The 22,113-nt window shown below is 45.0% G+C and overlaps 1 long non-coding RNA gene across 1 annotated transcript in view; it reads right to left on the bottom strand.

Moving 5' to 3' along the window:
• The window catches only part of LOC115644575, a 111,198-nt gene extending 89,186 nt beyond the window's left edge, over positions 1-22,012 (bottom strand). The window contains exons 1-2 of the long non-coding RNA XR_003998534.1: positions 21,973-22,012; positions 18,282-18,378 (exon numbers count right to left, since the gene is read on the bottom strand). This is a non-coding gene — a long non-coding RNA (uncharacterized LOC115644575). The remainder of the gene's footprint in view (positions 1-18,281; positions 18,379-21,972) is intronic.
• Positions 22,013-22,113: the final 101 nt, after the last annotated feature.

Here is a 22,113-nt window from a genome sequence, read left to right on the forward strand (position 1 = left end):
TGCTTATGAAGATAATGCTTTTATTAGATATTCCCACGAGGTTAAAACTCGTATTTTAGGAAATAGAAGTGATTGCTGGGTATGTACTCAATTTCCAGTAAATGCAGCACAGGGACTCCCCTTCACACCCATTCCCCTAACCACTGCTAATATGACTTGGATGCCACCGACTAGAATAAAAGATCCAGTCCAACCCAATCTTACATGGGACAAAACAGAAGTGCCAATTAACAAATATCTCAGGGTAACCAATCAAACAGGATCACTGTGTTTTGTTAAAGAAAAAGGGTCAACTTTTGTGGGAACAAGTAAATGCAACATATATTTTAATGGCACCACCTTTAGTAAAAATCTTGGCTTCAAGCCTTGCGCATCCCACTTATCCCATATGTGGATCCCTCACCCCGATCCAACCTTTTCAACTTTTTCATGGAGGGGCAGGTTTTCAGAGTCAGTTTTTAAAAAGCCCTGCTCAGATCTCGAGGGTGTCCAACTAATTGTTAAAGGATACACAATTGCCTTCTACAACTGCTCAAGCAGTACTACACTGCCCTTTGAGGACAACACTACCAAATTGTGCCTCTGCAGTTCACACAACGACCCCTCTGCGTTACCGGGGGAACAGTGGTACAACGGGTGGTGGGTTACCTCCTACTTTGAGAAATGGAATACCCAAAACGCATTATATGGAACATACTGGGTGTGCGGGCCCAAGGCTTATTATTTTCTCTCCCCTGATTGGGCAGGGTCATGTTATTTGGCATGGCTAGCACCGCCTTCTCGGATCTCCCTCACTCCCCCTCATTTTCCCCACGTTCGTAACATCTGTGAAACTGACAGAGATATTAATCTCCGTGATGGTTTGTCCTGGCAGCGGTGGGCTGGTCACACTAGCTTGAAGGGTGCCATCATCCGTCTACAGGGACTATTAGAATCTTTGACCAATGAAACTGCAACCCTATTTGAGAATCAGGCCGGGGAAATGTCCCAGCTGCGCCAGTTGGCTTTGCAAAACAGAATGGCTTTAGATATGATGTTAGCAGCCCAGGGAGGAACTTGCGCCCTCATAAATGAAGAATGCTGTGTTTTTGTAAATGACACCTACTCTGACACTTTTCAACGTACCAAACACCTAAGGGAAATGGCTAAAAACTACTCCTCTGGCCAGCCACCTTATGATTGGTGGGGAGCCTTATGGAATTGGCTGCCCGGATTTGGGTGGGTTAAAAACCTCTTGGTGGGTGTTGTTGGGGCCATGGTAGTCCTTATAATACTGTGTTGCTGTATTCAGTGTGTCCCCTCCCTCATAAACTCATGTAAGTCAGTTTATTCTTTTCCCACTTCAGCTAAAAGCCTTACTCTCTCCGAATTGGCCCAGGCTGAAATTGCCAAGCGGCCCTTGAGATCTTGAAATAGGGTGTAGCTTTTTGATTAATAGTTATCTCAAAGCTACAAATGGAGGAATGTTGGGTCTAAACTTTTGGTGAACTTTGGAGCCAAAAAAACACCCAGACTGGCCGTCTCTGCATAATCCTTTCTGAACCTTTTTTTTGAACAAAGCACTGACCTGCAAACTACTCATGACACCCCCTTCCTCAAGTAGCCATTAGCCTTTATCTCTATGCATTTACTTGTTAAACTTGCTTTTCCTGTAAAATCTTGATTGATTATGCATGACCATTATCTTTTATTAATCACTTTGTTTACTTCTGTGTATAAATATTGATGCTCACCCCTAATAAAGGGGCCACACTTATTCTAAAGCTTTTGGGGTAGTGTGAGCCCGTTGATCAACGCATTGCTGTCTGGTCTCTGACAGAATTGTGTGCCCAAATTCCAACTCCGCACGAACTTGGGTGTTGGAGAGGTGAGTGAGGACTTGCTCTATTACCTAACAGTAGCAACTGGTGCAGAACCTGACTGAATCCTACCCACAACAAGTAATTATATTTGGCTCCAGCCTGTCTCACTGGTTAGTACGTTCCTACTTTCTTTTTAAATTGCTACTTGTTATTTCCCTAAATGAACTTCCTCTCCTGGACACTCACCAGATTGCTTTACTGGACCCAAACTTTGAGTCCCGTGTGCTCTTGGTATTGTGCAGAGTTTAGGAACCATCTTTCTGGTCTAATACCCCTCTTGACAGTGGGGCACCTGTGGTCCAATTGGTGAGGCCCTGAAACTAGCACCAGCTCTCCCAAACCTTCCCTGTGTCTATTTCTCACTCTCAGGGTTTCATTTAAGCTGTGGACCCTCTGGCTTACGGTTTCCCTCCTCAGGTACTACATGATAGTATAAGCAAGTAAAACACAGACTATGAAATTGAATTTTTAAACACACACTTTACTCACAGAGAAAGCACAAAAGAGTGAGGATTAGCCTTATACACACAGTTCATAAAAATCAATCAGAATTCATAAGTTTTACATAGAAAATTCCTCAAACTTTCACACTACCATTTACTTTTTGAAGGCCTCATCTGAAGCCCATTGACGTCACTGGGAGTCACTCCCTTAACTTCTATAGGCACTGGATCAGGCTAAAATTGCTGAACCAAATATCAGTATTTTACAATCTATCTGTTCAAAATCAACAGTCATTTTAGTGTATTTTTTCTTTATTAGTGCAAAGAGTGAACAATTGTACTTTTTAGCTGCAACATTTTTAATCTGTTCTAATGGGATACTTTCTCCTTACCAAGACAACGTTTGCTGTTGATACTGCTGTCTCCATTTAAGGAAACACCCAGATTTTTTGCTTATGTATTTGAGCCCTCATTTTTCTCCTCATGCATTTTTAATCATCACATGCTGATAATTCTCAGTTTGAAGTAATAGCATAAAGAGACAGATAGTTGTGACAAAGTTCCTCCTCTACCTTGGTGGGTCCTGCGCTTATTGGCAGATTTGCTCACCTCAGTGATCTTCCCCACAGTCTGGGTCAACTCCTCCTCTGTCTGATCAGGAGTTGGGAGGTTTAGGGGGAACCCGGGCCCGCTCTCTACTCCGGGTTCCAGCCCAGGGCCCTGTGAATTGCAGCTGTCTATAGTACCTCTTGTAACAGCTGTATGACAGCTACAACTCCCTGGGCTACTTCCCCATGACTTCATCCAAACACCTTCTTTATCCTCACCACAGGATCTTCCTCCTGATGTCTGATAACGCTTGTACTCCTTAGTTCTCCAGCAGCACACCCTCTCACTCTCAGTTCCTTGTGCCTCTTGCTCCCAGCTCCTCACACGCACTTCCTCTCCTCTGGCTCCTCCCTGCCTGACTGGAGTGAGCTCCTTTTTAAACCCAGGTGCCCTGATTAGCCTGCCTTGATTAGCTGCAGGTGTTTTAATTAGCCTGTCTGCCTTAATTGGTTCTAGCAGGTTCCTGATTACTCTAGTGCAGCCCCTGCTCTGGTCACTCAGGGAACAGAAAACTACTCATCCAGTGACCAGTATATTTGCCCTCTACCAGACTCCCATACCCTACTGGCCGGTCACATATCCCTCCCCCCTGCTCAACACCAAGGGATTGGGCAGCTTGGGATGCCAGACAGTGCACACGTGACAAGCCATCAGTATTGCCATGACGGCTTCCTGCCTTGTGTTCTTCTCCTTGTTCCGCTGCATCCATTGAAGAGGGGCATGATCGGTCACGAGGACATATCTGCGCCCGAGCAAGTAGTAGCGCAATGCTTCCATGGCCCATTTTATGACAAGGCACTCTCTCTCCACCACTGCATATTTTTGTTCCCTCGGAAGGAGTTTCCTACTGAGATACAGAATTGGGTGTTCCTCCTCCCGACCATCTGTGATAGAACAGCCTCCAACCCTACTTCCGATGCATCTGTCTGCAGGATAAATTCCTTGCTGAAAGCAGGGGCTATCAGTACAGAGTTACTGCAGAGGGCAGTCCTTAGGTCTGTAAATGCTTCCTCTGCTGCGTCAGACCATCTGACCAGATCAGGTCCACGGGCTTTTACTCGGTCTGTCAGGGGGCTTGCCCTTGTGGCAAAGTGGGGGATAAATCGTCGGTAATACCCCACTACACTTAGGAATGCCCGGACTTGTTTCTTGCGACGTGGTCGGGGCCAATTTTGGATGGCCTCCAACTTGTTCAGTTGGGGTTTTACCAGACCTTTTCCCACAATGTAGCCAAGATATTTGGCCTCCATAAACCCTACAGTGCACTTGGCAGGGTTTGCTGTAAGTCCAGCTCGCCTGAAGGTATCAAGGACTGCCTCTACCTTCTCTAGGTGAGTTTCCCAGTCTGGGGTATGAATAACCACATCGTCCAAGTAGGCAGCAGCATAACTGTTATGCGGGCATAATAGTTTGTCCATGAGGCGCTGGAAAGTAGATGGGGCCCCATGTAGTCCAAAAGGGAGGACAGTATATTGGAAAAGACCCTCTGGTGTAGAGAACGCAGTCTTTTCCTTTGCATCTTCTGCAAGGGGAATCTGCCAATACCTCTTTGTCAAGTCTAGAGTAGTCAAGTTCCAGGCATTACCCAGACGGTCCACTAGCTCATCTATGCGAGGTATGGGGTACGCGTCAAACTGGTATACTTCATTTAGTTGCTGGAAGTCGTTGCAAAACCTTGTGGTGCCATCAGGTTTGGGCACCAGCACGATTGTGCTGGACCACTGACTGTGGGATTCTTCGATGATCCCCAACTCCAGCAATTTTTTTACTTCTGCTTTTATTTCGTCCCTTTTGGCCGCTGGCACCCGATAGGGCCTCATTGTTATTCTGGCCCCAGGGTTCGTGACGATGTGGTGATATATCTCGGTTGTTGGACCTGGTTTTGTCGAGAACACATCTTGGTTCCGGAAGATCATCTCAGACACCTCATTCTTCTGGTCTGGTGTAAAATTGGGAGACGCACTCACCTGTTTGGAAGGCTTGTTTTCCTGGGTTAGGTCTTTTCGGATAGTTATGCATGCCTCTTGTGCATGCCACGGTTTCAGAAGGTTGATGTGATAAATCTGTTCTTGTTTTTGGTGTCCTGGCTGCCGCACCTTGTAGGTTACTTCCCCCACGAGTTCAACCACCTCATAGGACCCCTGCCATTGGGCCAGAAGCTTGTGTTAATGTCACAGACCTAAGCAGCTTTTGCCCTGGCCTCCATGTTCAGGAAACGAGCCTGCACGTACTCTCAAGCGAGAAACATTTCCAAAAGTTACCGTTGGGGCTAGGCAAATTTAGTGGTCAGCCATTTCCAGGAAACCCCCCCCTTCCTGAGGGTGGTAACGAGGCACCTGTAAATCTCCTAATTAGGAGAAACCTGGCCAAAAACCTGAACATGTCATTACCCTTATAAATTGCCCACCGTGCAAGCAATGGGCAGGGAGAGAGGCAGAAAGCTGTACCCGAAACCGAGCCTGATCAACTCGAGGACTCCCTCGGCTGCGTGTTCTAAGAAGCCTACCCATCTGCCGGTGATGATGAAACTTTTGTGGTTTGTGTGTGTGAGTATGCTTAACTGCTGATTTTGTTACTTCTGCTATTTTTGCTAGCTAACTGAGCCTCTAATCATGTTGTAAGCCGGGGTCTCACGGCAAGCTTTAGTTGTCTTATTGCATTTTGTTTTTATTTAGATGAGTAATTGCATTTATGCTTAATAATAGCACCAATAGCACCCTTACTAACCCTTGGAAGGACCTAAATAACTACTGGGACCTAGAGCGGTACCAGGGTCAGCTTTTGTTTGTAATTGCAGTATTTTTATTATTTGTTCTGGTATTATATTGTAAGCCCAAGTTGTAACTAGTATTAAGTTGTTCCTCATCCTCACCTGTAACCCATTCAATAAACCCTCAATTTTAACCCCACGACTCATTGTTTGCGTTATCCCCATTGCTACCTTCGGGGCACTTGTCACCCCTCCCGAGGGCATCCAGTGATTGAACCTCCGCCCTATCCCAATGCTCATTACCCGGTAGATAACGGGCACCTTGTGACCATATCAGTGGAGCGAGGGGCGAGAGTAATCAGTAATCAACAGCTTGCTTTCTGCCGTGGGTACCAACACCATCACCCGATCCCCTGGTTGGAACTGTCAGACTTTTGCCTGGCAATTGTAATAGGCTCTCAGGGCCTCCTGGGCCTTTTCCAAATGTTCCTATACAATAGGGGTGACACGAGCTATCCGGTCTCGTATCTGTATTACATGTTCTATTATATTTCTCCCCCCATTGGGTTCTCTTCCTACATCTCTTTGGCGATGTCTAGTATGCCACGGGGGTGACGTCCATATAATAACTTGAAGGGGGAAAACCCAGTTGAGGTCTCAGATACCTCCAGGATAGCGAACATAAGGTAGGGCAGTAGGGTGTCCCAATCCTTCCCGTCCTGACTTACCACCTTCTGTATCATAGCCTTGAGGGTTCGGTTAAACCTTTCTACCAACCCATCAGTCTGCGGATGGTAAACTGAAGTTCTCAGGGTATGTATATGGAGCAGTGTACAGAGGTCCTTCATTAACTTTGACATAAATGGGGTTCCTTGGTCTGTTAATCTCTCCTTTGGTAGCCCCACTCGGGCAAAGATCTCCACCAGCTCTTTAGCTATCGTTTTAGAGGCTGTGTTCCGCAGGGGGACAGCTTCTGGGTAGCGAGTAGCATAGTCCAAAACAACAAGTATATATTGGTGGCCCCGAGCCATCTTCTCCAGGAGTCCCACTAGGTCCATGGCTATTCGCTCAAAAGGGACCTCTGTGATGGGAAGGGGTACTAAAGATGCCCTCAGGTGGGGATGGGGACTGTGCAGCTGACACTCCGGGCAGGACGCACAGTACCTCCGCACTTCTTCATATACTCCGGGCCAGAAGAACTGTCATAGGACTCATGCCAGGGTCTTCTCTACCCCCAGGTGCCCCCCAAAAAGATGACTATGAGCAAGACTTAATACAGCGTTCTGGTGTTTTTGAGGTACTAAGATCTGCTGTACCTTCTGCCCCTGTACTGGTGCAACGCGGTATAAGAGATTCTTCTTCATTATCAAGTAGGGTCCTGGTCCCTGGGTTCTCCCTTCCACAGGGACCCCATCAATTTCAATCACCTCCTTCCTAATGTTGTCGTACCTTGGGTCTTCGGCCTGGTTCCGTACAAAATTTCCTCTCCTGGGGCTAATCTACCCAAGATCTAGGGGCCCAGTCTCTGTTGCCTCTACTGGTTCAGAAGGGTTAGGGTAGGGGTCAGACTCAGGTGCTTCTCCCTCTTGGGTGGCCTTCTTTTCAGCTGCTTGAGTCTGCCTACCTACGAGAGCGATCCTCTGGTTTTGGGCCAGTATTCGGGTTCCCAAAGCCTTAGCTGCCCTCCTTTCCCTTTTTGACTTTCTACCCTGTCTGGGAATGGAAAATAAATCTGGGGATATTTCAGAGAAGACTAGGGATTGACAGTCTACTGTGGATGCCTCATTAACTTCAGGGTTCCCCCCTTTCTCCAATCCTCCTACTGGGAGTAAGTCTCCAAACCCTGGGAAGTCCCTCCCTATGAGCACCGGGTATGGGAGTTTAGGGACTACACCTGCTGCTACCTCAATAGTGTTCCCCTGAATCTCAATTTTTACTGGGACAGTGGAGTAATAACCAACTGCCCCATGGACGCATGTTATCCCCATATGCTTAGCCCGCAGCAGCTGACTACACTTCACAAGCTTCTCTGAGACAAGAGTGATAGCACTCCCCGAATCAACCAGTGCTGTGGTCTCTACCCTATTTAGCTTTACTGGTTTGGTATACATATGTGGGGTTAGTGAGACCCCCACGAGGTGAATTACGGAGCATGGGTCTGCCCAGTTCCCCAGGTTACACTGCATAGGCTCCTCAGCATTGGGACACTGTGCAGCTATATGTCCCCACTCCCCGCAGGCATAACATCTGTATGCAGCCCTAGGCATTCCCCGGTCTCTTGGTTTGGGCAATCTAACATCATGATCCTCTTCTCCCTCTATGCTCCGACTCTTTGTGGCCTCTGGTGAGCCTTCAGCCCCTCTCTTTTTCCACCTGGGCCCTCCTGGTGGCCCAGTCATCCGAGCTCTAGGGCTTGATGCTGCTAGTTTAACCCGGGGTGCCTCTTCCTTAACTGGTCGGGTCAGCTCCCTCACCGTCCTTCACCTCTCTACCAGTGCAACAACCTCATCATAGGTGGAGGGTTCGTTCTGGCTTACCCAAGCACGACGGTCTGGCGGTAGTCTCCTCATGTATCAGTCAATGACCAGAAACTCTAATATCTTTTCCGGACTCCGGGACTCCATTAGCAACCACTTTCGTGCAAGATGGATGAGGTCATACAATTGGGACCGCGGGGTTTTGTTTTCCTGGTACCTCCACTCATGATACCGTTGGGCCCGCACTGCGGTCGTTACCCAAGATCTGGCCAGGATCTCTGTTTTCAGCTGGGGGTAGTCTGCTGCAGCCTCTTCAGGCAGATCATAGTAAGCCTTCTGGGCCTCCCCACACAGGAATGGGGCAAGGATGCCAGACCACTGATCTCGAGGCCAGGCCTCCCGTAGGGCTGGCCTCTCAAAGGCGAGAAGGTATGCCTTTTCATCATCCTTCTGTGTCATTTTCTGCAGCCAATGGCTGGCCTGTATGATCTGCATCCCGTCATGGCCGCGGTTCAGCTCTGTAAGGGTCTTTACCTGGTTTACCAGTTCCCGCAACATAGCCTGGTCTTGAGAAGCCTGGTCCTTCAGCAGGCAATTAGTCTCTTGCTTCAGCCGCACTGCCTCCTGTTGGGCAGCTCCCTGGACATGGGTAGCCTCCTGCTGGGCCATCGTAGCTTGTATCAATGCCCGTACTAAGTCATCCATTGTGGTAAAAAAAAAAATAAACCCTCTACCTTTTTTTTTTAAATCACCCTCCTTCTTCTGCCGCGCTGTGCACACCAAATCCCACTTCTGACACCAGTTGTGACAAAGTTCCTCCTCTACCTTGGTGGGTCCTGCGCTTATTGGCAGATTTGCTCACCTCAGTGATCTTCCCCACAGTCTGGGTCAACTCCTCAGGAGTTGGGAGGTTTGCAGGGAGTCTGATCAGGAGTTGGGAGGTTTGCGGGGAACCTGGGCCCACCCTCTATTCCGGGTTCCAGCCCAGGGCCCTGTGGATTGCAGCTGTCTATAGTACCTCTTGTAACAGCTGTATGACAGCTACAACTCCCTGGGCTACTTCCCCATGGCCTCCTCCAAACACCTTCTTTATCCTCACCACAGAATCTTCCTCCTGATGTCTGATAATGCTTGTACTCCTTAGTTCTCCAGCAGCACACCCACACCCTCACCCTCTCACTCTCAGCTCCTTGTGCCTCTTGCTCCCAGCTCCTCACACGCACTTCCTCTCCTCTGGCTCCTCCCTGCCTGACTGGAGTGAGCTCCTTTTTAAACCCAGGTGCCCTGATTAGCCTGCCTTGATTAGCTGCAGGTGTTTTAATTAGCCTGTCTGCCTTAATTGGTTCTAGCAGGTTCCTGATTACTCTAGTGCAGCCCCTGCTCTGGTCACTCAGGGAACAGAAAACTACTCATCCAGTGACCAGTATATTTGCCCTCTACTAGACTCCTGTACCCCACTGGTTTGGGTCTGTCACAATAGATACACACACACACACACACACCCCTTTCAAACAATTTAATTGTCACATATGAGTGAGCTGACTTTGTTTATATATATATATATATATATAATTTAATAGACTTTTAAAGATTTAAAATCTGTTCCTGAACTTGGTGCTTTGCCAAAAATGAATGCAACTTTGAGAGCAGGGAGAATCTGCAACTGTATGGAAACTTTTCTAATTCTTTACTATTATAATATCTACTGTGAGAGCTTCAGTGAAAGCTAATTTCCTCTGGCTGACAACATTGGCAGAACGGTTTCATTTCAAAGTGTTTTGTAAGCTTGGTGCTAGACATTTGCCCTGAATTTTTCAGATAATTAATGTTTAAGGTAGCTTGCCAGGAGAGGGTTATTTTATGGAGGGAGGGATTTCTATTTATAAAAAATAGGCAAGAATGAGGAAGCAAACAAGCTGGCTGATTGCTATATGGAACCTTGTGAATAGATATTTATAATTGCCTCATTTGGAACTATCTAGCCATGTTACAAATCCCTTGAGTCAACATCCTTATTAAAGAGTTGGAAGAAAGAGGAAAACGTTGAAGTATTTTCTCTTGGCATTTCAAGCCATGCTAACTTCCACAGTGGAACCACCAAGGGCTAGATTCACAAGTTGGACTTTGGTGCCTAACTACAAATTTCGGAGCCTAAGTCCAACCTTTGGCACCACTAGCATTCACAAAACCCCCGCTCAGCTACTGCTGAACCCTGGAAATGCCTGCGTTTCCACCAGTAAAGTTTCCTAAATTTCTGCCACTAGGCATGCACAAAGCTGCCTAAATTCTGACACCATTGAACTGTTTGATGCCTAACTCATGCCTAAGCCCTGGCGAGATTCACAAACTAAGCTTTACCCTGTCTATCTGGCCTATGAGGTCCAATCTGGTCGATGTGCTTTGAGCACACATAACCCTGAATAAAAATACAGCTCATGCACCCCCTGTAAACCCAGAAATGAATGTATTTACCTGCAGGGAAATGGGAGACCTGGTTTCAAGTCCCTGCTCTGAGTCAGGCAGAAAGGAAATTAGAACTTAGCTCACCCGTATCTTAAGTGAATTTGCTAATCACTGGGCTATAGACCACCACTACCATCTGGCTGTTTTTGAGAAAGGGCTGATCTGGCTTAGGGACCTAACTCCAGGAGCAGGCCTGCAGCTTGGAGTTAAGTGCCTAGCTCCCTGAGAGGGGTGGTGTTTAGGCCATACCTGTTTCTTTCGTATTTACTGGCTAACTTAGGTGGTGTCCTGTTCAGCACACTGGCTCCTGTGAATCTCGTGCATTGTACGGGGAATCTGGGTGCCTAGCTCAAAGCTGCAAAATCCACCAGGTGGCAGAGTGCCTAAGTATTAGGTGTTGTGATGCCTAAGCCCACCTTCTGAAACTATGCTAAGTATACTCAGAATGAACAGCATTTTAAACCAGGAAGAAGGAAAGATGCAAAAGAGGAGAGAGAAAGGATGGAGGTAGAGGGAGATCACCTACAGATCAACAAAAAAGCTAGAAACAGACACTGGGGGCAAAAAGGCAAAGTGCTATGAAAAGAAGAACAATCTTGGAGCTAAAGCAGATTTTTATAAGCACTTAGATTTAGGAACACAAATCCCATCGAATGTCAATGGAGTTTGTGCACCTAAACCCTTAGGCACATTTGAAAATCTTTGCCAAGAGACTATAAGGATCAGAACAGAGTCCAGAAGAGTGCAAATGAGACATGGCCATATGTGGGGCCAGATTGCCCTTCCTGCAGTAAGAAATATGGGAGAGGGTTCAAGGGAGAGTAATCTCGATGGAGATCCCCTCCCACTGAGTTTCCCCCATCTTACATGGTGGGGTGGCAAGGTTTGTTCCCTCTCACTTTGGGGAATAAGCTGTGAGTCCCACTGAGAAACCGCGTGGATCTCTTTGTACTTCCAGTGTAACCCTGTGTCCCTGATAGCCCTTCCCTTCATACCTAGCAGTACAATTCCAATGGATTGACTTTGGATTCCTTCAGAAACTCCCACTTAAATGGAGATTCCCACCACATAGGGAGCTTCATCTTGTCTGTGAACCTCCCCATCCTCCAGTCTGATCAGTACCCATCCTTCCCACCACTTGGATCCTCAGATGCATGGAGCACTTCCCTTGGGTTCAAGGCGAAGGGAAGACAGCTCCATGGAGGCCTTTAACATACATTAAAACCATTTAATTTCATGAGAAAAAGTAACTTGTAAACAAAATATTGTGTGTTATTTAGGGCTTACAAAAGGTGCTTGACTAAAGTCCTTGTTTTATCCACATCACAAGCAGTAACAAAGCAAACTTCCCCAGGCTGCCCCAAGGCTTTTATTTCTACTGCCAGATTGTGGAGAGGTACAAGTTATGTTCTGTAAATTTCTGCCCAGCAAAAGAGATTGATGTTCAGCACCTACCAGTCCCTGGACTCTCCAGTCGGATTCCCCCTTCTCTTGCTCTGGGCAAAGCTCATTCTGGTTATTGCCAGCAGAGAGGATGAAACAAAGAGGGGAAAACTACTTTCAGCTCCAATCTGCAGGGGGCTGAGGAAAGTGGCATCATTCCCTCTGGATCCAATACTGTGGAAGCCCGTCCCTGTGAATGTCAGGCTTCAGATATATTTCTTAAAGCGCTGGGAGAGAGCTGTTCTTACGGCACCACACCCCTGAAAGCCTGGGATTTTTTTTCACCAGAAAAACTAATGCTGACAGGGCCAATATCAACATAATCCAACTCCCATTCCAAACCTTAATCCCGTTCCCCCAGCCTGGAGATGTGTCTAGATGTTCATGAGGAGACCATGGCAGTACAGATCCTGAGGGAGTCTGATTGCTTTGAGGGACATGGTGGGTGGCCCACAGCTTGTCTATGGGAGAAAAGAGTCAGTGCTTTGTACACCCCAGAGATTATTCAATGCTGCCAAGGGCAGGGAGACCCGTGAGGATGATCTGATCAGTAAATGCTGGTCAGTCAAGTTAAATCTAGCTGGGATTGCTTTAACTACTGACACTCCCATTCCCCTCTCTCCTCACACAGATTAACAGATTTAAATGTAAAATATTTGTTATGTCGCTCAATGTCCTAAGCATCTTGAGGTGCAGGAGCTAGGACATCTATCACATTGATTTCAATGTGAGTTTTGACTGAGAGAGTAAGGACTGTTGTATTATGGAATAAATGGGTCCCAAAAGTCAAAGGTGTTAACATCACCCTGAAACTTTGAAATATTAAACAGTTTAAAGAAGATTCAAGGGTTTGGCACAGAAGCACCTTGGTTTGCTTAGTTCTATGGCAAACACACTACGAAATTCATGCTCAAGTTTGCAGATTTATGGTTACAATATACAAGGAGAAAAGGAGCTAAAAGAAGTTATGCCGCACTTTAAAAATAAAATTGAATGATTATATAAAACAAACTTAACCAAAACCTAGCAAAGTTCCAGGGACAATCCTTCTTGGTGAGGAGGAAAGGGTTAGTTTCATTGCTTAGTTCCCAGATGTGAAGGGTGGTTACTCTTCCTGCTTTTGACAGACAGACACAAGCAAGAGAAGGGACAAAATAGTAAGGGTGGGGAAATATGGCTTTTGTTGATATTCTCTGGACTATAGGCAGCAGATTGGTCACATATGCATGTTCTAGGTTGGCACATCAACCACAACAGCATTTGCCCTGGGATCTGGCTCATCTCATCTGGGATCTGCTGATGCAGTGGTGATGGACTGGTGTCCCTGCTGATCTGCTGAGGCTTGGGCTTTCCAATGATGCAGTGACCTTCAGGGTCCATGGGCAAAGGATGAAATTCTTGGAGTGGAGCAGAAGGCTGATAGCCTTCCCCCTTCTGCAGGAATCCTCCAATCAGTCTACATGTCCCCACCCCCGAAAGTCTCTTTTCAAGTGCCCCAAAGAGACGTAATTGGCAGAATAGTCCCTCTTATTATTTGGTTCACCAGACAGGCATAACTTACAACATGCCATGGTTCATTGGCTTCTGGTCCCACAGTCTTCTTGTTTACCAGGTATGGTCTCTCAGCACAGTCATTGAGTGGTATCAGTAAAGCCTTATTGTTTAGACTAACTCAGTCTCCATTTTTTCACCTTTACTTATTTTTGTAAGCAATCTTCTGTATAGGCTGAGTTGGACTTTCGTTACCTTTTCCCTACCAACATTTGTTATTACATGTGATTGAACCATTTCATAAAATTCCCTCCTCTTTCTCACAAATAGACTCACAACTGAGGTAGGCCGTCTAGGTCCCAGTTATTACAACAGGACTAAGGGCCAGTTTCTGTTCCTTGATACACTGTTGCATGTCAGGAGCAACCCCATTGTTTTACACTAGCATGAATGAGAGCAGAGTCCTGTCCTCTTCCTTTCCCCAGGATTTGGTCTGGAGAGTTTGTCTCATTCTCCTCCATTTTGTTCCTTTACACAGGCACATCCCTTCCCCCCTAGACTTGACTGGATTCCTGGGATGTACCTTGATTATCTGGCAAGTGAACCAACCAACGTCCCATAATCACAACTGGAGAGCACGAGCACTCCATGCAAGGGCAGATTAGGGTTTTTTTGGGTTCCTGAGCCAGAGGAAGTGTGGGCTCCTTCCCACCCATTCACCAGCAGTCCCCTTGCTGCCCCCACACTCCTGCTGGGGAAATAGGGTCAGGGCATGGGGGCTTTCCCCACTCTGCCCAACCACCTGTCCTGCACTTCTGCAAGCCCCCGTGCCCAGACTTTGCTTCCCAGCAGGAGTACCGGGAAGAGTGGGGCAAGCCCCCACACCCTGACCCCATGCCCCAGCAGGAGCGCCGGATGGGTGGAGTGGGTTGAGGCACCGATTTTTGGGGGGAGCCTCCAGTTGGCCTGGGCATGAGCCCTGTTGGCCCAGTAGCTAATCCACCAGTGGCTCTATACATTGCACTGCGTGTGAAAATTAGAGTAAGCTATCAGTAAGGATAGCCACAAATAAACAACTATGTATTCACTTTCATCTATGTTTTTTTATAGGGATATTTTAAAACTAGATATAGATCTTCATTATTTACCTGAATACCGTTATGCAGTGTGACAAAGTTCCTCCTCTACCTTGGTGGGTCTTGCACTTATTGGCAGATTTCCTCACCTCAGTGATCTTCCACTCTGGTGGAACCTACAGTCTGGGTCAACTCCTCCTGTGTCTGATCAGGAGTTGGGAGGTTTGGGGGGAACCCAGGCCCGCCCTCTACTCCAGATTCCAGCCCAGGGCCCTGTGGATTGCAGCTGTCTAGAGTGCCTCCTGTAACAGCTGCATGATAGCTACAACTCCCTGGGCTACTTCCCCATGGCATCCTCCAAACGCCTTCTTTATCCTCACCACAGGACCTTCCTCCTGGTGTCTGATAACACTTGTACTTCTTAGTCCTCCAGCAGCACACCCTCTCAGCTCCTTACACCTCTTGCTCCCAGTTCCTCACACACCACAAACTGAATTCAGCTCCTTTTTAAACCCAGGTACCCTGATTAGCTTGCCTTGATTGGCTGCAGGTGTTCTAATCAGCCTGTCTGCCTTAATTGGTTCTAGCAGGTTCCTGATTACTCTAGTGCAGCCCTGCTCTGGTCACTCAGGGAACAGAAAACTACTCATCCAGTGACCAGTATATTTGCCCTCTGCCAGATTCCTGTACCCCACTGGTCTGGGACTGTCACAGCAGTTATATACTCTCTGGGTGAGACTCTGTGCTCTACCTCTAAAGACCTTCTACCCTCCCAATCCTGGGTTCCTGTGAGGGCTGGAGACCCCCTCCCTCCAATATAACTTGATATCCTGGGTTCCCTGCCTAAGTTACAACAGCCTCCTGGGTTGCAGCAGTGCTCAGAATACGTGCAGTGCTATGTGCTCCAGCCCTGCTCCTGACATGCCTGGCCCTCCTTCCTCTCCAACACCACAGTCTGCAATGGGTTCCTCAGAAGACAACCTTATGGCTGTCTTCCACAGTGCTTGTACCTGGGAATCCCCCACTGGCTGGACCATGGCTTTTGGGGCCTCTTTATGCCACTCTGGCCCTTTTACACAGTATGACAAGGCTGGAGCAGAGATAGCATCTCATCTTCTCTTTTAATAAACCTGTGAGACAAACTTCCCCAAATTTTGGGAGTGTTCAGATCCAGAGTTTTAGTTTGGGCCTCATTTAATGTCCCTAATTATTGGTGAAGTCAGATAATTTATTCTTAAATAATCTCTCTGGAGTCCAGTATTATAAATGATAATTGTATTATAATGCCACACAGTTTCAATATTTGAATGTATGTCATCTTTTGACCTCTCTTAAGAACAGGATTATTCCAAATGGGTACACAGTACCTATTGATACACAGGCCTATTTCCTCTTCTTAGTACTCCCATGAGGAGCTGACTGAATAAAGGATTCCTTTTAAGTGGAGCTTTGACTAAGGTGAAGTGGAGAGTAGTCAATGACCTAAAACGGAGAAATGGGCTTTTTTTCCTATGTTTAGCCATTTTAATACAGCTATATGGGGAAAAGAAATCCACCTACTTATTGCTCACATAAGAAATGATAAAGATTAAAGTCAGACAGGCCCATGTATCCTTAATGCCATCAGCACTTTATTACTTAATTTGATATTCAAGATCTTTTGCTCTACCAGATAAAAACTAGGAAGGTAGTATTTAAATTATTAAAGATCTTTGTTGGGATTTCAAAGGTAGCGTATTCTGAGACAGGAGTAATGTAGTAGTTATATTCACTATAAATATTTCTAGTCTTCTAATTAGGAAAGTTGGAAGCTTGATAGTTCTTCCACTGTTGAAGATCTGGTATAGTTCTCTTATCCATACAGCTTCTTGTAAAGATTTTGCTATTTCCTCATAAGGTGATATCTACATGATAGATAGATAGATAGATAGATAGATATGAATCTGAATGTAGCTGTTCAGTTAGAGCAACTCCCAAGAAATGTAAGTGAAGAGCTGAGAGTTTCTTTTGATCTTATACAGTTATTGAATGGTTGGATTAGCATCTGATCTATTTAGACATGATTATTTTCCTTCTGAAGAGAAAAGTTTCTAATTTGGAATACAACTTGTCATCTTGGACTCTTTGGATTCTGAATTACTTTATTTTTTTTAAATGGGCTATATAAGCAGTCTAAATTCCAATTTACATTTTTCTTGTATTCACAATTTGTCATGGATTTTATGTAATAACTAAAAATAGGCACTTAAGTTCTAAAAATATTCACATTTCAGTAAGGTTACATTTAGTGGATGAGCTACTAATTTTAAAAAAAGTATTAAAAATCACTATAAAAGTGCAATCGCAACTATTTATTTCAGTTTTAATGATGGTACAAGCTGAGCAAGGACACAACACAAAAGTAGACAGGGAGACAGGTAGATTTACCAGCTGTGCTTGTAGAAAAATAAAGGAAATTTTGTTTTCAGGCAATCAGTGAGGGTACCAAAATAAAATAATAATAATAATAATACTAAATAAAAAATAACAATAATACTCTATGGTTAGGAAATATGCTTGATGACCTGAATAAGGCTGTTTTCCTAAATTGTGGTGATGACCTGGCTGAGGCTGCTACTGCAATATACATATTTAATATTTAATAATAATACATAGTAGGAAGTCTTTTATGTCATTGAAGACAACTGGACAATGGAATAACATGACAAAAGACATGAGAAAACTCTTATTATCTGAGATACTGGATATGTTCCTCACCCCTACTCCAGCCCCTTTGTGTTGGGTAAAAAGGTCAAAGAGATGAAGCGACCTTAAAACCTCAGTTTCAGGTGCTGGAGGATTTCCTGTGGTGCAGGCATTGTGGGGGACTGATGTACGGCTGCCTTATGAAGACTCCCTCACGAGCTTTGGCAAAGGCAGAACTGGAGGCAGCAGGGGCGTTTTGGGAGTAAGGCTTCAGCACAGCAGAGATTCTAGGTAGTGTGTTCCACAGGGTAGCATCGGGGAAGCTGCTGCACCTTAGATGACTCCCCAGGTCAGTGCACACTAGTGTACCTCGGAAGCAAGAGCAGCTATTAAGCATCTGACATCTATGGAATCTCCTAGATTTTATCCATTCTTGTGGATAAAGCTGCTTTTAGGAAATGTCTAATATCTTTCTTTATTTTCTAAAGTATATCTCCTCCAAGATACACACTACTGAAGATATTCTATCATTGAAAATGGGGAAAATAAGTTCTTTAGGCTCCAGTTCAACAAAGCACCTTATAGATTGATGCCTTTCTCATTAACAGGGACTCTGCCAATGAACTCTGAGATTTCACTTGTTATATTCAGTAAAACAACTTAACATGTAAAAATGTAAATCGTAACAAGTAAGGCATTTTGAAAAGTTCATTACACTTTTCCATTGGCTTTTGCCACATTTTACCTCAGAATGCATGATCACTGAATGTAAACAGTGAAGTACATAAGTACACAAAGCACATTTTTGTGACAGCGAAAATGAAATAAATGTCATCCTAAGAGATAACCCAGGTGTCTATATTCCATACATTGTACTTACTGTATACATTTCTCACGCCACTCTCAAGTTATGGATTCCCAACAGCCTTTCAAGTATTTTCAAGCATTTGGAAGATAGTTTTCTGAGCTCTGTTACTGCACTGAATGGAAAATACGGACAATCATACTTTCCTTTAGCTTACCTCAGAGCTGTAGTAAAGCAAAGCATGTGCATTATCTGCAGCATTGTGTGCACCTTGTGTAACCTCAGGCTTTTCTGTGGTTCTCTGTGGTTATGACCTATAATGGCAATGGAATAGTTTGCTTAGCAGAATAGTAGGCCAATTTTGAGTGTAAGGCTGGGTCTACACTTAAAACTAGTATAGTAATATCAGTTGGGGTATGATTTTTTAACAACATTTTAATGCCAGCAAAAACCCTAGTGTAAATCTATAGCTCTACCAGCAAACCTTTTCTAGTGTAGTGTAGGCCTAAGAGATTTATAGAAAAAGCATTAGTATTATGGAGAAGGTGTGTATTTAAAGCCATACAAGACAGACAGCTGGGAGGGTTCAGAGAGTCTGTTATTTCCTTACGACTGATCACCCAAAATGACAGAACTATTTTGCAATGAATTTCCCCTGAGTTGGATACGAACTAGCAGGAGCTATAACTCTCCATGATCTTATTAAATCAGCGTGGCAATTGCTAGATATTTTGCTAGATTGCTAGATAAGGCAATTGCCTTGCTGAGATGACATCATAAAGAATCATGAAGCCTGGCAGCATTGGTTACATACCTCTATATACAACTGTTTTGTGCACCCTCAGGGTATTAATCAATAAGTGGCTATTTTCCAGTTTCAGACAATTCTGCTCGTTCCATATTTCAGGTTGTGGATTGTACTGCAGTTCATAAGGAAAAACTTGTAACAGAATGTGAATACACAATACAGCACAAAAATAGAACTCTTTCCTGGGAAATGAAGCATAGGAAATTAACATGGAACTGGGGATTCCATTTGTTTAGGCCACATTAGAGGTACATGGATATTTCCACTTTATGCTTCATTTAAAAAACAATGCTTTATTTTAAAAACATTTGAAAAAGATTTTGGCCACCGGGATTCAAAGATTTTTTTTCAAGAAATTAACACCGAAAAAAATGTGAAGATGTCACAGCAAGATATATATCACTGCATTATGGAGAGTTTTTCCACTCATGATGCCAGGAAAAGTGATATTGATATTTTTAAAAGAACTGCTGCTGAGTTACCGTCATCCAAAAAAACATAACACTATAGTGACCAGCAGGACCTCACTAATTGGCTGTAACACATAATTCACACACAAAAACCGGGAGTCTATTCCCACTTCATAGCAATTATTGAACAACAGAGTGCTAGAGTGAAGGCCACAAAGACATCATTACTGTGATAAAATAAGTTACTAAATATTTATGAGCATAGGGCCAGATTCACTAATTTACTCTGCCTGCTTTGCAGTGCTTCAGCAATCCAAAGCAACCATAAGATGAGGGTAACTAATAAACTTTATTATGTAAAACCAGCAAAGAATCCTGTGGCACCTTATAGACTAACAGACATTTTGGAGCATGAGCTTTCGTGGGTGAATACCCACTTGGTCAGATACATGTCAGATGTATTCACCCACGAAAGCTCATGCTCCAAAACATCTGTTAGTCTATAAGGTGCCACAGGATTCTTTGCTGCTTTTACAGATCCAGACTAACACGACTACCCCTCTGAAACTTTATTATGAAGTACTATTGAAATCAGGGAAAACCCATCAAAAAGCCCATGTGAGCCTCAAACTAGTGAGGAGATGCAGGAACTCCATTCAAGTGTCCCTGTGCCTACAGTGGATCTCAAAGAATTAAAAAAAATTGGGGGCGGCACTGTGGGCTTCTTCTATAAGTGTGTGTGGGCAACTTTGTCCCACTAATGAAGGAATTTGGAGAAACCTCCTCCCAGAGTTTCCCCTCCTGCCCCATCTTTCTATCTTTTTCACATGGGAAAGGCACAATCTAACCCAGGGACTGGCAACCTTTGGCATGTGGCCCATCAGGGAAATCCTCTGGCAGGCTGGGACGGTTTGTTTACCTGCAGCATCTGCAGGTTCGGCTGCGGGAAGTGCGCGGGCTGAGGGATGTGCTGGCCACCGCTTCCTGCAGCCCTCATTGGCCTGGAATAGCAAACCGCGACCAGTGGGAGCTGCGATCAGCTGAACCTATGGACGCTGCAGGTAAACAAATCGGCCCGGCCCACCAGCGGACTTCCCTGAAGGGCCGCATGCCAAAGGTTGCTGATCCCTGATCTAACCCATTAATTTGGCCAAATGTCAAGGGCATTTAAAAGAATGAACACAAAAAACCCAGCCTTTTGAATTATATTGAGATTTGTTCTATTTCTCCTTAACTTCCTTCTCATCAGTGACCTAGAGACCTCTTTATTGACCTACATGATGGTAAAGAATAAGGCCATGTTTGTCCTAGATTTGCTGCTTTTTATTTTTAGAGAAATCATCATTCAGTATTAATCAGTAGAATTTTGCCTTCTGTGCAGCTAAATAGGTACAGAATCATCTAATAAAGGACTCTGGCAAACAGCAAAGCCAAGCAGGTTAAAAGAAATATAGCCCAAATATTTGAACTGTATAAATAAATAAAACAAAGGATCTGTACTATTGTAGCTGTGGCACAGAAATGAAATTGTGACATAGCCTGAAGTGAATGATGCCATGACAGACTTGACCTGACAGTTTTCTGTCAGGAAGATATTTGTCTGCCTTAAATTATTCCAGACTAATAAGCACATTAATACAGCGCTGCTCAAATATATATGTTAACCCTAAAAAGGATATTATCAAAAAGATGAAGCCAAACTACTGACCGAAGTAACTCAGTTCAGCTGGAAGAGAACCAGATAACCTCACTCTCCACTTTAGACTTTAATTCTTATCATCAATAATTTAAAATACACTCTCCCCTATATTTCATTGACACTACACGTTTGTAGCTGCAGGGTCAAAGAGGCAAACAAAGAAGTCAACTGTGGCAAATGAATACAAGCAACTAGATTGGTAGCTCAGCTTGGGGAAGAAATGAATTGTGGCAAGGCGTCTGTAAAACTTCCCTAAGGTCATCAGGCTGCAGAAGCTTAAAGATGACATATGGTGTAGTGTCCTCAGTGAGATCATTTAAGTTAAATAGGTTATTGTTTGTAATAATAATAATGGCAATTTAAAAAAAAATTAGTACTCCAGTAGAAACTCACATACTCATATTGCATTTGATCTTAGGTTTTTATTTTTTATTTTGTTTTAATGGGAGAGGAACGATAACATTTTAACACCCACGAAAGTGAGAGACTAACGGCACTGGTGAAATCTAAACATTCACTGCAGTCAGGCAAAGTCTGAAAAGTCTCTAGCCAGTTTTGCCAGTGTTGTTCATTCTCATCGGTAACACCCCTATTATTCCAGTGCAGAGCAGACTGCTACCCCTGCTGCTGCATTGTGCTAAATAACATGGTGGTTCTGTGATGCAAATAAAGGTTGACTGATAGTCATCACACTGGTTTCACTTGTGAACACCTGAGCCACGGGTCTGCACTAAAAGGCAAATCCAGCCCCCACCTCTGAGCATAGTGGTCTCTCTGATAGCAGAATAGATGCAGTTTTACTGTGAAAGGATTTGGGGGCCACTAGAAGGTGCACACCTCAGTTCAGACCATAGCTCTGCAGGGGTTTCCTGTACAGAGTGGTGGGGGCTGACAGGGCCGGCTTTACGCCGATTCGCCCGATTCCTGGGAATCAGCCCCCGCGCCTAAGAGGGCCCCGTGCTTTAGGCGCCTTTTAAATTTTATTACTTACCCTGGCTGCGATCTGCTCCGGGGTCTTCCATGGCCCCGCTCCCCTGACCAAAGCCCCGGCGGGAGCGCGGCTGCCCGACGGCCCCGCTCTCTCAGCTGGAGCTCTGACCAGAGCGTCGCAAGCCCCGCAGCCCCGCTCTCC

This window comes from Gopherus evgoodei, chromosome 1 (genome assembly GCF_007399415.2).
Source record: "Gopherus evgoodei ecotype Sinaloan lineage chromosome 1, rGopEvg1_v1.p, whole genome shotgun sequence".
Classification (NCBI taxonomy): Eukaryota; Metazoa; Chordata; order Testudines; family Testudinidae; genus Gopherus; species Gopherus evgoodei.